This window comes from Gordionus sp. m RMFG-2023, chromosome 3 (assembly GCF_954871325.1).
Source record: "Gordionus sp. m RMFG-2023 chromosome 3, tfGorSpeb1-WG-v2, whole genome shotgun sequence".
NCBI lineage: Eukaryota > Metazoa > Nematomorpha > Gordioida > Chordodea > Parachordodidae > Gordionus > Gordionus sp. m RMFG-2023.
The window spans coordinates 28,522,480-28,534,169 of record NC_088777.1 but is presented as its reverse complement, the minus strand read 5'-3'; the positions used below and the strand labels follow the sequence as shown (position 1 = coordinate 28,534,169).

Genomic DNA, 11,690 nt, shown 5'->3' with positions numbered 1-11,690 from the left:
TACTCATTCAAATTAATAATATAGATAATATCCTTAAACTTAATTATATTCATAAAAAAATTAGAACTTAAATGCTCTTAGCTATAATTTTTTGAGAAAGTTTTTAATATCTAATATATATTCAAAATCTATTTTAGGAAAAGTGGATTTTTAAACTTATTACTATTTCGAACCTGGTGAGATAGTTCGTTTATTAAGTCTCCTCTAAGATAATTATATTTATTTATCTTAATGTACAATCTTTATTGATATAAAATTACAACTTAGACTTACATATAAAATATTAATATGAAAATGATAAACTATGACATATTTTGAATATAAATATTTTATAAAAATTAAACTTAGAGAAAAAAATTATTTTATATTTTGCCTAATTTAATTGTGTGATATAATAACTATAATATTACTAATTATATATTAATAAAAAAATGTATTATTATATGATATATAAAATCTTCAAACATCAGTTAATTGGCCCGACCGCCTAATTCTTTGCTAGTCCTAAGGGTACTTCCTAATAACTTCTATAAACTATTTAATCATGATATATGATTCTAACATTTTTACAAATAACATCTTATAGAGTGCTATTTTATAAAAAATAATTAAACATATAACTTTAATAGCAATAAAATGAAATCAAGTGAAGAAGAACCTCGATCCCTTTTTCGACATCAAACATATAAAATTTTTAGAATCTTTCGGTTCACTTTCAATTTATCCGGAACTAACACAATTAGCAAGATGGAATCACGGGGGATAAACCTCGGAAAAAAATTCAAAATTAGCCACCCCCCCCCTCTCTTCAGGAAAATAAAATTGAGGTTTTTGAATTCTCTTCCGCTTACCTATAAAAAAATATTTTATGTAGAACACTAGAAATACAAACATGCTAATTATAAGTAAAAAAGTTCCATAGACAGTAGTTTTCCGATTTAACAAAAAAAATAATGGTATATTCAAAACTGTCACGTATTTGGCCTTAGGTAACTTTTTGCGTTCTTTTAATATATTTTCGGCGTTTATTAGTTCATCAAAAGAAGGACTGGGTTTCTCCCCAAATTCAGCGGTACCCTATTTTTAAAACATTATAAAATTATTAATTTAAATTTAATAATTAGAAAAGTAATGTTATTTGAGTTTATTTAAATAACGTATATCTAAATGCAATGAATAATATAATTTAAATTTACAGAGAGCACTTCATGAACACGAATATCCGTCAACCTTTTAAAATAATTAATCAATATTTAATTATTAAATTAATAATACAAATATAATCCGATGATAATTATAAAACATATTATTCTGATTAAAATAGGGAAAAATCATCAGCCTGATAAATCTATATTTCTACCACTCAATTCGTTTGAACCAAACGCTCACCACTTTAAAGTTACCATTCAAGATGAACTAGAATATAAAGGTCCCAGCTGAAGGTAACACCGTAATAATCCTGCATATAAATCTCAAAACTCTTCTTGGAATATTCCATATTACTCCCACAAATTCCCTTATTTTTTATCACTCACAGGGTTGGGAAAATTTTCAAGAAAATATATTCGAATATAAATACAAATACATTTCAATAAAAAGGTATTTGAATATAAAATACGATTAAATTTGTTTTATTCTAACTGTGTAATTCCTTAATAAATCGACTGAAATAACGTGATTTTCGGACGACCATTTTTAAAATGAATGAAACTTGACACTTTCTATTTTTCTTTCAGGTTGAATAACAAATCAAAATTTTAATACTCTGGCTATAGTATATCCTGAGTTATGGACTTTCAAAGTTCGATATAGCAGTCCTTTCCTTTTAACGAATATCAAATTACTCAACATTTTTATCTAAAGTAACAAATTATATATCAATTTCTCAAAATTCTCCTTTAGAAAATGCAAAAATTATTTTAAAATCTTCACTGTCATTGTATTTTCGGTAAAACAAAAAATTTATGAGAAGGGCCTAATTTGGAATAAAGAAACTCACTAAATATGTTTACTACCAATATATTTAAATATTTAAGTAAAAATATTAATGGAGAAAATAAGAATTTAAATTTTACTTAGTTTTTTTAATTTAAAAATGAAAAATCATTTCAAAGGGCGTTTGCAACGAAGAAGCTCATCAATTATCTTTATTACCAATATATTTAATTAAGTAATTTAAAACGATGAAGTTAATGAAATGTGTTTATTACCAATATATTTACATATTTAACTAAAAATATTTATGTAAATAAGCATTTAAATTTTATTTCGTTTTTTAGGAATAAATAAATCACTTATAGAGGGCGCTATTTTTAAAATAATTATACTGTCTTTTAAATAAAAATATAAATTTTATATTATAAATTATCATTAATATTTCTATATTAAAAGAAATACATTTTTTTTAAGTTCCAATAAAAAGAAAATATATTATAATTATCTTTATAGATAGTATACCTTCTATAATTGATTTTTTATTCCTAAAATATAAAAACAAAATAAAATTTGAATTCTTATGTTTTCCAATATTATTTTTACTTAAATATTAAAATATAAAGGGTAATAAACATATTTGATGAGTTATTGTTTTAAATGTCTTTTATATTCTATCCCTAAAATTATAAAAACTAAAAAAAATTTAAATTTTTATTTTCTCCATTAATTATTTAGTTAAATATGTAAATATATTGGTAATAAATACATTTCATGAACTTCATCGTTTTAAATAGGACAATTTTCAAAAAGCATTTTTTGTTTTACCCGAAATAAAATGACACTAAAGATATTTTAAAATAATATTTGCAATTGGGCTACAAATGATATATAACTTGTTAGTTGTTAATCAAGACCAAAAATATTTTGAGTATTTGATATTCGATAAAAGAGGAAAAAACTCCCATTAAACTTTGAAGGTCCATAACTTGAGATATATTTGAGTTAAGGTATTAAAATTTAGGTGTACATAAAAGATACATTCTATTTAACTTAATATCAAGTTACATCCATTTTTAAAATGGCTGTTCGAATCACTGGTTGATTTGCCATGGAATAACAAAAAAAATTATATATGAATCTACAAAAAATTTAGAAAATCTGTTTAAATACAAATACCTAATGAATACTTTTTGGAAATGGTTTTTTTATAGAATATACCATTGGCGTACGCAGCGGGGGGGGGAATTAAACCTTCCAACTCTCATCTTATCTGATTACAAATATCCTGATCATCCAAAATTCCATGGCAGCTAGCATCATCATCGTGTAACGCATATTCTTCAAATATGGGATCAAATTCATCTTCTTCGTTGTCAGTTAGTGCTATATCATCCTCCGATTCCCAATCAAATGCCATAGACTCATTGGCATACGCAGCAAGGGGGGCAGGGGGACAACCCCCCCCCCCCCCCCCAAAGCCAAAATGCAGATGCCGGACATATTTTTCAAAAATATTATTTTTTATATTTTTATATTTTATTATAATTATTCATATCTATTTCTTTTTAAATTTTTATATTATTACCTTTTTCATTTACTAATTTACTTTATCAATTAATTTCATTTTCAAGTTTTCCTTGTGGCGTAATATTTATCTATTATTTTTAAATTTCCCGGTATTATAATTTTCAAATTTCTAGTCATGGATATTAGACTTTTTTTTAAAAACGCTGAAGGTGAAAATCATGCCAAAAAGCAAAAAAGTATAGTATGATAATTTGAAGTATTTTGTGAACGAGTCGTAGACATTATTGTTTAATTTATCGTTTTATTAATATCAAGAAATTATTTTACAAAAAGAAAAATCAGATATATCTAAACTATAAAAAATTCAACATTATTTTAAACATAAAAAAGATTAATAAAGATTTTCAAAATTATTTTACAGGAAAAAATAAAGTAACCCTAAACTATAAAAAATTCGTCCCTTTTATAGGGAAAATAAAAGGCGCAATTATAAATTAAAATTAAATTGGCGCAAAGTGAAAAAAAGAACGTTTTTGTGGAATCGAGTTGTGTTAGTTTTATCGTACATAATTGGGGATAAAACCTACCCCCCTAAACTTACCGAAACTCAAAATATACCTTGGGATGCAGGGTGGTCTCCCGGACCCAACGGTCTAACTCATATTTTCGGATCACCTTACTGAGGACTCCTAAAGTAAGAAATCCAGTAAAGTGAGAGAAAACACAAAAGCTATATGTTTTATTTTCACTGTGTTTAATTTAAAACAAAAGAAGGACCAAAAAGAGAAACCTTTTTTTTAACTTTCATTTTATTGTAAACAAAGGAGGGGTATTAAAAAAAACTTTATTTATCTTTAACATAAACAAAAGAGGGGGATTAAAAAACTTTTTCATCTTAACCATAATAAAAGAGGAGGATAAAAAAAAACTTTTTTTTCATCTTTAACATAATTTAATAAACAAAAGCTGTGAACTGATGATTTCCTCAAAAGAATCAATTCGAAAGGGGGATATGATTCCCATTTCATCAATAATTGATAAAAATAGGGTTAAAATTGCAAAAGAAAATAGAGGCAAGATAAAATTAACTATTGAGGCTATTTTATATTGTGGCTTGCAAGGCCTAGCACTTCGTGGCCACAAGGATTCAGGAAGCTTAAATTTTAATAATAATGATAATGAAGGTAATTTCCGTGGACTTTTAAAATTTAAAGCATTAGGAGATCCTGTATTAATGGAGAGCCTCATTAGTACCAATAAAAATGCTACTTATCTCAGCCCTAGGATATAAAATGAGATAATTGATATTTGCAACAATATCATTTTAGAAAAATTGATTGTTGAAATCAATTCTGCCCCATGCTTCTCAATTTTGGCAAATGAGACCACGGACATTGCTGGCATTGAGCAGATGTCGTTGTGTGCGCGATATGTAGATACTCATAAAAACATTATCAAAGAAATGTTTCTCCAATTTATTCCTGTTTCAAACATGACTGGGTCTGCTTTAGCTGATGTAATATTTGTGAATCTTAAAAAATTAAAAGTAATAATTAGTCTTATTATATAATTATTTAAAAAAATATAGCTAAATATAAACATGATACGTGGGCAAGGGTATGATGGAGCACGTGCAATGAGTGGACAATTCAATGGGCTTCAGGCATTTATTTAAAAAAATGCCCAACAGCTATATATGTCCACTGTGCTGCCCATTCACTCAACTTAGCAATATCGTTCTTTACCATTAATATCAAATTGCTTAGGTTTTTAATTATTAAATTAAATTTTTTATATTTATATCAGGTAAAATATCTAGCATCTATGAGATGTTTAGATACCCCAAGCGTCAAAATATTTTGAACAGAATTATATCTGAAACTCCTTGCCCAACAAGGAGAAAAAAATTGCAAAAAGCTTGTCCAACAAGATGGAGTCTTCGACATCAAGCAGTAACAGCTTTTATCGAGTTAGAAGAGCCGATTATTAATGCTCTTATAGAAATATCACAATGTCTGAAAAAGATATTTCTTCAGAAGCAAGCAAGTTACTGAATTCAATACTTATACCAAATTTTTTTTCCGCATTAGAATGTATTAATAAATTATTTAATTATACAACTATTTTATGTAATACTTTTCAAAAACCTGATATTGATTTGATTGAGATGATGAGAATAGCAGAGACAATTTCATTAGAACTCAAAGAAATTAGAGCTAATGCTGATGAGGAATTTCATATTTTATATGTTAATGTTGAATCAAAAGCAGAGCTATACGAGTTCAATATTTGTCTCCCTCGACTTACAGTAAGGCAAACTTATCGTCCAAATATTAATATGCAGATATTACTTCCGCAAAAGCCCTCTGAATCTTTTTCAGATGGTCATAGAAAAAAAATAAAATATTTGGAAGATTTTTATCATGAAGACATTAATGTATCTCATGATGCTTTATTGAATGCCAACTATGGTATAAAAGATTAACTATGGTTGATATAGTCCCAAAAAAGGCTATGATGCTTTGCATCATTTCAAACATCTTTTAGATTATTTTCCCAATATATTGAAATTATTATATATATTAGCAACTCTTCCCATTAGTACTGCAACTAATGAGAGAACATGCTCTTCTTTAAGAAGATTAAAAACGTACCTAAGAAGTACAACTTCTGAAAGTAGGTTGAATGGTCTGGCCCTTTTGAATATTCATAGGCATTTGACGCCAAACACGGATGAGATAATTGAAAAATTAGCTCCCTCCCAACGAAGATTGGATTTTACATTATAAAGATATAATGTTTCTATAATATTTTTTGTGCTATCATTTTTTAATGTCATATATTTTTCTTTTACATAAAAAATATAATTATTCATATTTCCAACATTTAGATTTTTTATACTTTATATATAAATTTTAAAAGCTCAAAAAAATTTAAATTTCTATTATGGATTATTTATTTTATAGTCATCATATCCTGGTTATATCCACTTAATATTTTATAATTCAGATTTATTTAAAGTATTTATATGCCGCCGGTTATATTCGTTTAATATTTTTTAAATCAAATTTATTTTTATATATCGGTTTATATATTTAATTTTTTATAATTCATATTAATTTAAATTTGTATATTAGAAATAGTTATTAGTCCTAATAAATTTATGCTTGATATTTTTAAATAACAATAATTTTATTTTAAAAATTTGAATTATCCCCCCCCCCCCTACACACTAAATTCCTGCGTACGCTACTGGAATATACCGTATATAAAATTTTTGTAAAGATTTTTATTATCTATTTTCTAACTAATAATTATGTAAACAACATCATCGTATAGAAAAATTTAGAAATATTATATTTTTATCAGGATGAAACGGATGATCTTTATTTCTTCTAACTCAGATCATAAAATTAATATTTAAAATAAATAAACTGTAAATTTTTTATTTAGAATTTAATTTATAATATTCTTGTGAAAAATTAGGATTGACAGATTCTTCCTCAATCTAAAGTATCAGATAGATATATTAATATCGAAATTTGCAAGCTGTTCTTTTTACGACTAAAACGAACTCTTCACGCCATTGGTACTCATTTAAACTGCTTGATAGCCAACCCAACCTCACAATTGCTTAGACTTCAGCTCACTTGTTGATGTAAAAGAACCACACAGCCTTTACAGTCTCTCTTAAAATGGTCGAATCCTAAAACACACTCTTTGTATTGATCATACAACGGGCACTGAAATTTGCTCAAATGTCATCTATTTAAAAATCGCCAGGTGATAGAAATGTCCTCTGACAGAATTTAAACAATACTTTGGAAGAGAATTGGAGAAATTCTTGTATCAAACCCTTGGTTACCTCCATTAAATAATATATATAATATAACATGTTATTACCTGTGATTGATATGTTTTTTACTATGTTACCGATACTTGACGGTTAGTGGTATATAGTAGTGTGTAAATCAATTTTTTTGCTTGTTGCTGCACGACAGCAGGTTAAGTATATTTAGCTTATTAACTCTTCTTATACAACCCAAAGAATCCAACCTTGAGCAGATAGACTCCATTATACCATTATAATGTAGTCGTATTCTTAATCTAGAGGTCTAATGTATCAATTTAACCGTAGGCACATAGGTTTTTTCCTCATAACAGTTTGGTTGCAGAAAATAATATGGCTGGCTAGGTGTCGTTCCGAAGTCCTGCACTGAAGAATCCTTATTTAGTTTTCTTAATGAGTAATTACACATTCTTATTTATACTTAGGAACAATCCCAACCCCCATAGAATAGTGGGCCCCTGACTGATCTTAGGGGAAAGATGTTACCCGATCTAATACCCCCCCCCCCCACCCTCAATTGTGGAATGTAAGGGATATTAATATGTTTAGGTGGCACATAATAAAAATAAGACTCTTTTAATTCAACTATAATATACAATTATACTATATATATTTCATTCATTCATTCCTTCTTGCACGGCAATCATAATAAATGAAAAAAAATTTTTTATCAATGAAAGATCACAGAATTAGGATGATTTTTTTAAATATAAGATCGCTAAGCGACAAATTGACTATTCTTAGACAAGCTATAAAAAATCAACGATACAACATCTTCCTTTTACAAGAAACTCACCTGAAAGAAACCGAAATGCGAAATCTCTTAGGATACACCTTATACTGCAGCTCGAATGCTGAACACATATAATTCCTCTGGAACAGGACACGCTATATAGGCATAGCGTTATCTTCCAAGGATATATTTACCGGACATAAGACTTTTTTTTTCTCTTAAATAATAATCTAACCAGGCGTCAGGTACATTATTATTAATATTGTTTTAGTTGTATTACATGCCTTACATTTTTTTAACACTATCCTGCCGGTAACGGAACTCATAGATCACCTCTTTCTTACTCCTCTCTTCTTCACTATGCTAGCTGACTACATAGTGGTACCGTCCACTATAATAAAACGGGTATACATCATGTATAGAATCTCTATATTAGTGATTATACCTGGTGCACGCTACAACTCCTGGTGGATGATAAAATTGTCGTGCAATTTCTGGCGTGGTAATGAATAAATAAATGAAATTTAGCTAACTCTCATTGTTGTAAAATATTTACCCGTCCACCGAATGATCCACCACCAAGCGAGGTAAAACTCGCCCGTTGCAGACGTCTAGGTGTAATATTATCTTATTATAATGTAAACCTAGTGTATAAAGTTTAAATTTTTTAAAGACTATTTTGAATTAATAAAAAAGACGAAGGAGGATTCTTCAAAATAAATAAATTCAATTAAGCCCAAAAATGGAGATAGAATTAGAACTTATACAAATTTCTGACATAACTGTTGTTTGAATAAGGAAGAAATAAAAATTTCATTTAAAAGAACAAAATATATGGGAATACTTAATATAAATGGATATTAAGGATGAATTATTTTATTTATTTTTTTATGCTATGTAGAAAATTTAAACCCACATATGTTCTAGAAAATTAAAACATTTTACGATATTTTTATGCTAACCTAACCTGTGATTTTGATCATCCCATCTACCATAACATATATCCAATCCACCTAGAAAAGCTATACGTTGATCTATGCAAACTATCTTTTCGTGATGAGACCATAGAAAAACTTTAGATAACAGATGGTCTGGGTGCCTCAGAACCTTTAAATATTTAAAAAATATTTATTCCTAAGTTTGTAATTTGTAATTTTGGATAGGAATTCTAAAAATAATGGCATAGTAAAAGAGTTTTAAATCAAATTTAATATAATTTACATATATATTATAGGGGTGAACATTTGATAGAAAATTTTCTGTATAATAACTGTTGATTCCAAGTGCGAAAGGAAGCTCTTTATATACCAATATAAATATCTTTACCCCCTGTTCCTAAATATAAATATTACATAATTTATAGATGACTTATATTAAATTAAAATATATTAAACTCCACTCTTATAAAAAAAATTTATAAGATAATTTTTTTAATATTAATTTTGGGGAAATCACATGTTATTTTGGGAGTTTATCTGTCTTTACATCAAAAATATCAAGAAGGAATTGGCATCACTATGAGCATTAACATGAAGAATTTCACCTGGTCTTAAAATTATGCTTTAAATTTTTAATATTAATGATTATGAAATGTATTTAGAACAATAATATAAAGTGATTTATTTCATATAATAAAATATATATATATGTTTTTCTATTTTTATAAATTGTAATAAATTGTAGCTTTAAGCAAATATAAAAATCAATTTATTTAAATACATTACAGATTACAAAAAAATATGTAAAGTAAGTACACCTGTATCCTATAAAAAGAATGATGGGATATTATTCCTGGCAATGAAATGCTGGTAAGAGACCGGAAGACCAATAAGTAGGAGAATAAATATGTTATCTATACAAGAGACTAGATGGATTGGTTAAGAAGCTTGGTAAGAAGGTAGTCGTTATTAAGTAATTTTACAACAAAGACATATGTCTGGATAATTTTCTGCTATATTCTTAAATGTAATTTAAAAATGGGGCACACATTCTATCATAACAGCAAACCTAAATTCATAACCATCATTGTAAATGCGTAGAAGGTTCTTAAAATAATTTATATTATAAAAATAACTCTTTGACATTCACAATTTTTTTGTTAGTTTGTAATAGAGTATTGATAATGTAATATATTATTTGTAATAAATATAAAAGGATTACAGTTATTTTAAATTCGTAATTAATAGGTAGGAATATAGCCAAAAGGCGGCAATTTTTTTTAGGGAGGTAGGCATAGGCTTTTGAGAGAGGTTTATATTTAATACATTTTCTGTCATGCTGAGTGGGAAAGACTAATGATATGAATAAACTAAGATAAGTTGAAATAGCTTTAGTGTAGAGAGGGACTTAGCTAAATTAGAAATAAATGAACAAAAATACCGAAAGTAAACTACTTTCGTGTTATAGTATTATATTAGTTATTTATTTTGATATTTTTTTTTCTCTTTTAGCATTCACCTTTACTGGTGGTAAGCTACTTCAATATTTCTCTCCACTTTATGTTATTCATACTATCTCGTTTATCTAATTTATAGTTCTTCATATTGCTCTAACTTTATGGCCCCATTGAAGCTTTGGCCTTCCTCTTTTACGTTTACCCACAACTTCCAAACTCCTTATTTCCTATGGCCTTCTCATTGTATGCCCATACCACCTAAGTCTGTTTACCATTATCTTAGTCTTAATGGGCACTACCTTTAAACTTCCTAGTATTCTTGTACTTAGCACCTTATCCTTTCTTGTTACCCCAGAAATTATCCTCAGCATTCTCATTTCCATAGTTTGTAGACCTCTTTCGTCTGATTCTTTGGTTGGCCATGTTTCCGATATATAGAATAGTTGGCTCTGTTTTATCTCCTCCTATCACCATATACTCTCTCTTTTCTCTATTTACTTTTAGTCCATGCTTTTCTATATTTATCCAACTCACTAATCTTTCTTTCATTTCATCCTTGGATTCGGTAAGTATCACAATAACATCTCCAAATATCATATTCCACGGGACTGTTTATGGTATAGACTGTGCTAATACATCTATTACTGTTTTGAAGAGAAGTGGGCTGAGAGCCGACCCTTGATGCTCCCTAGGCTATTGTAAAGCCTGCTGAAGTACCAGTTGTGCTACGGATCATTGTTGTAGCCCATATATACATATATATACTATATTATTCTTATATATTTTTTCGGGACTCTTTTTGTGGCGTAGCGCCCACCAGATAGGTTTTCTTTGGATTCTATCGAAGGCCTTTTCTAGATCAAGAAAGACTATGAGTAGCTTTTTATTCTTTTCCCTGTATTTTTCACTCATTTGCCTAATTGCATGGATTGCATCAGTTGTTGATCTTCCAGGCATAAAGCCAAACTGAGTCTCTCCTATTTCGATTATGTCTCTTAATCTTTTTTCTATTACTTTTTCGTAGAGTTTAAGACAGTGTGAGATTGGTTTTATGCCACTGTAATTTTGACAATTGTGTGGATCCCCTTTATTTTTGAAGATAGGAACTAGATAGCTCTGCCTCCATTTTTGAGGAATCTCTTCATTTCCCAGTATTTTATTGTACAGATTTGTGAGGAGATGTATTCCATCATCTCCTAATGCTTTAAGGCTTTCTATTAAAATATCATCTGGACCCCTATCTTTGTTAT

At 28.0% G+C, this 11,690-nt stretch overlaps 1 long non-coding RNA gene across 1 annotated transcript; it reads right to left on the bottom strand.

The window, feature by feature from the left end:
* Positions 1-738: 738 nt before the first annotated feature.
* LOC135926474 (uncharacterized) lies at positions 739-9,067 on the bottom strand. Its single transcript, XR_010571886.1, has 3 exons — positions 9,013-9,067; positions 1,197-1,230; positions 739-1,077 (listed from the first exon to the last, which is right to left on the bottom strand). It is a non-coding gene; the product is annotated as an uncharacterized LOC135926474 (long non-coding RNA).
* Between the last annotated feature and the right edge of the window lie 2,623 nt (positions 9,068-11,690).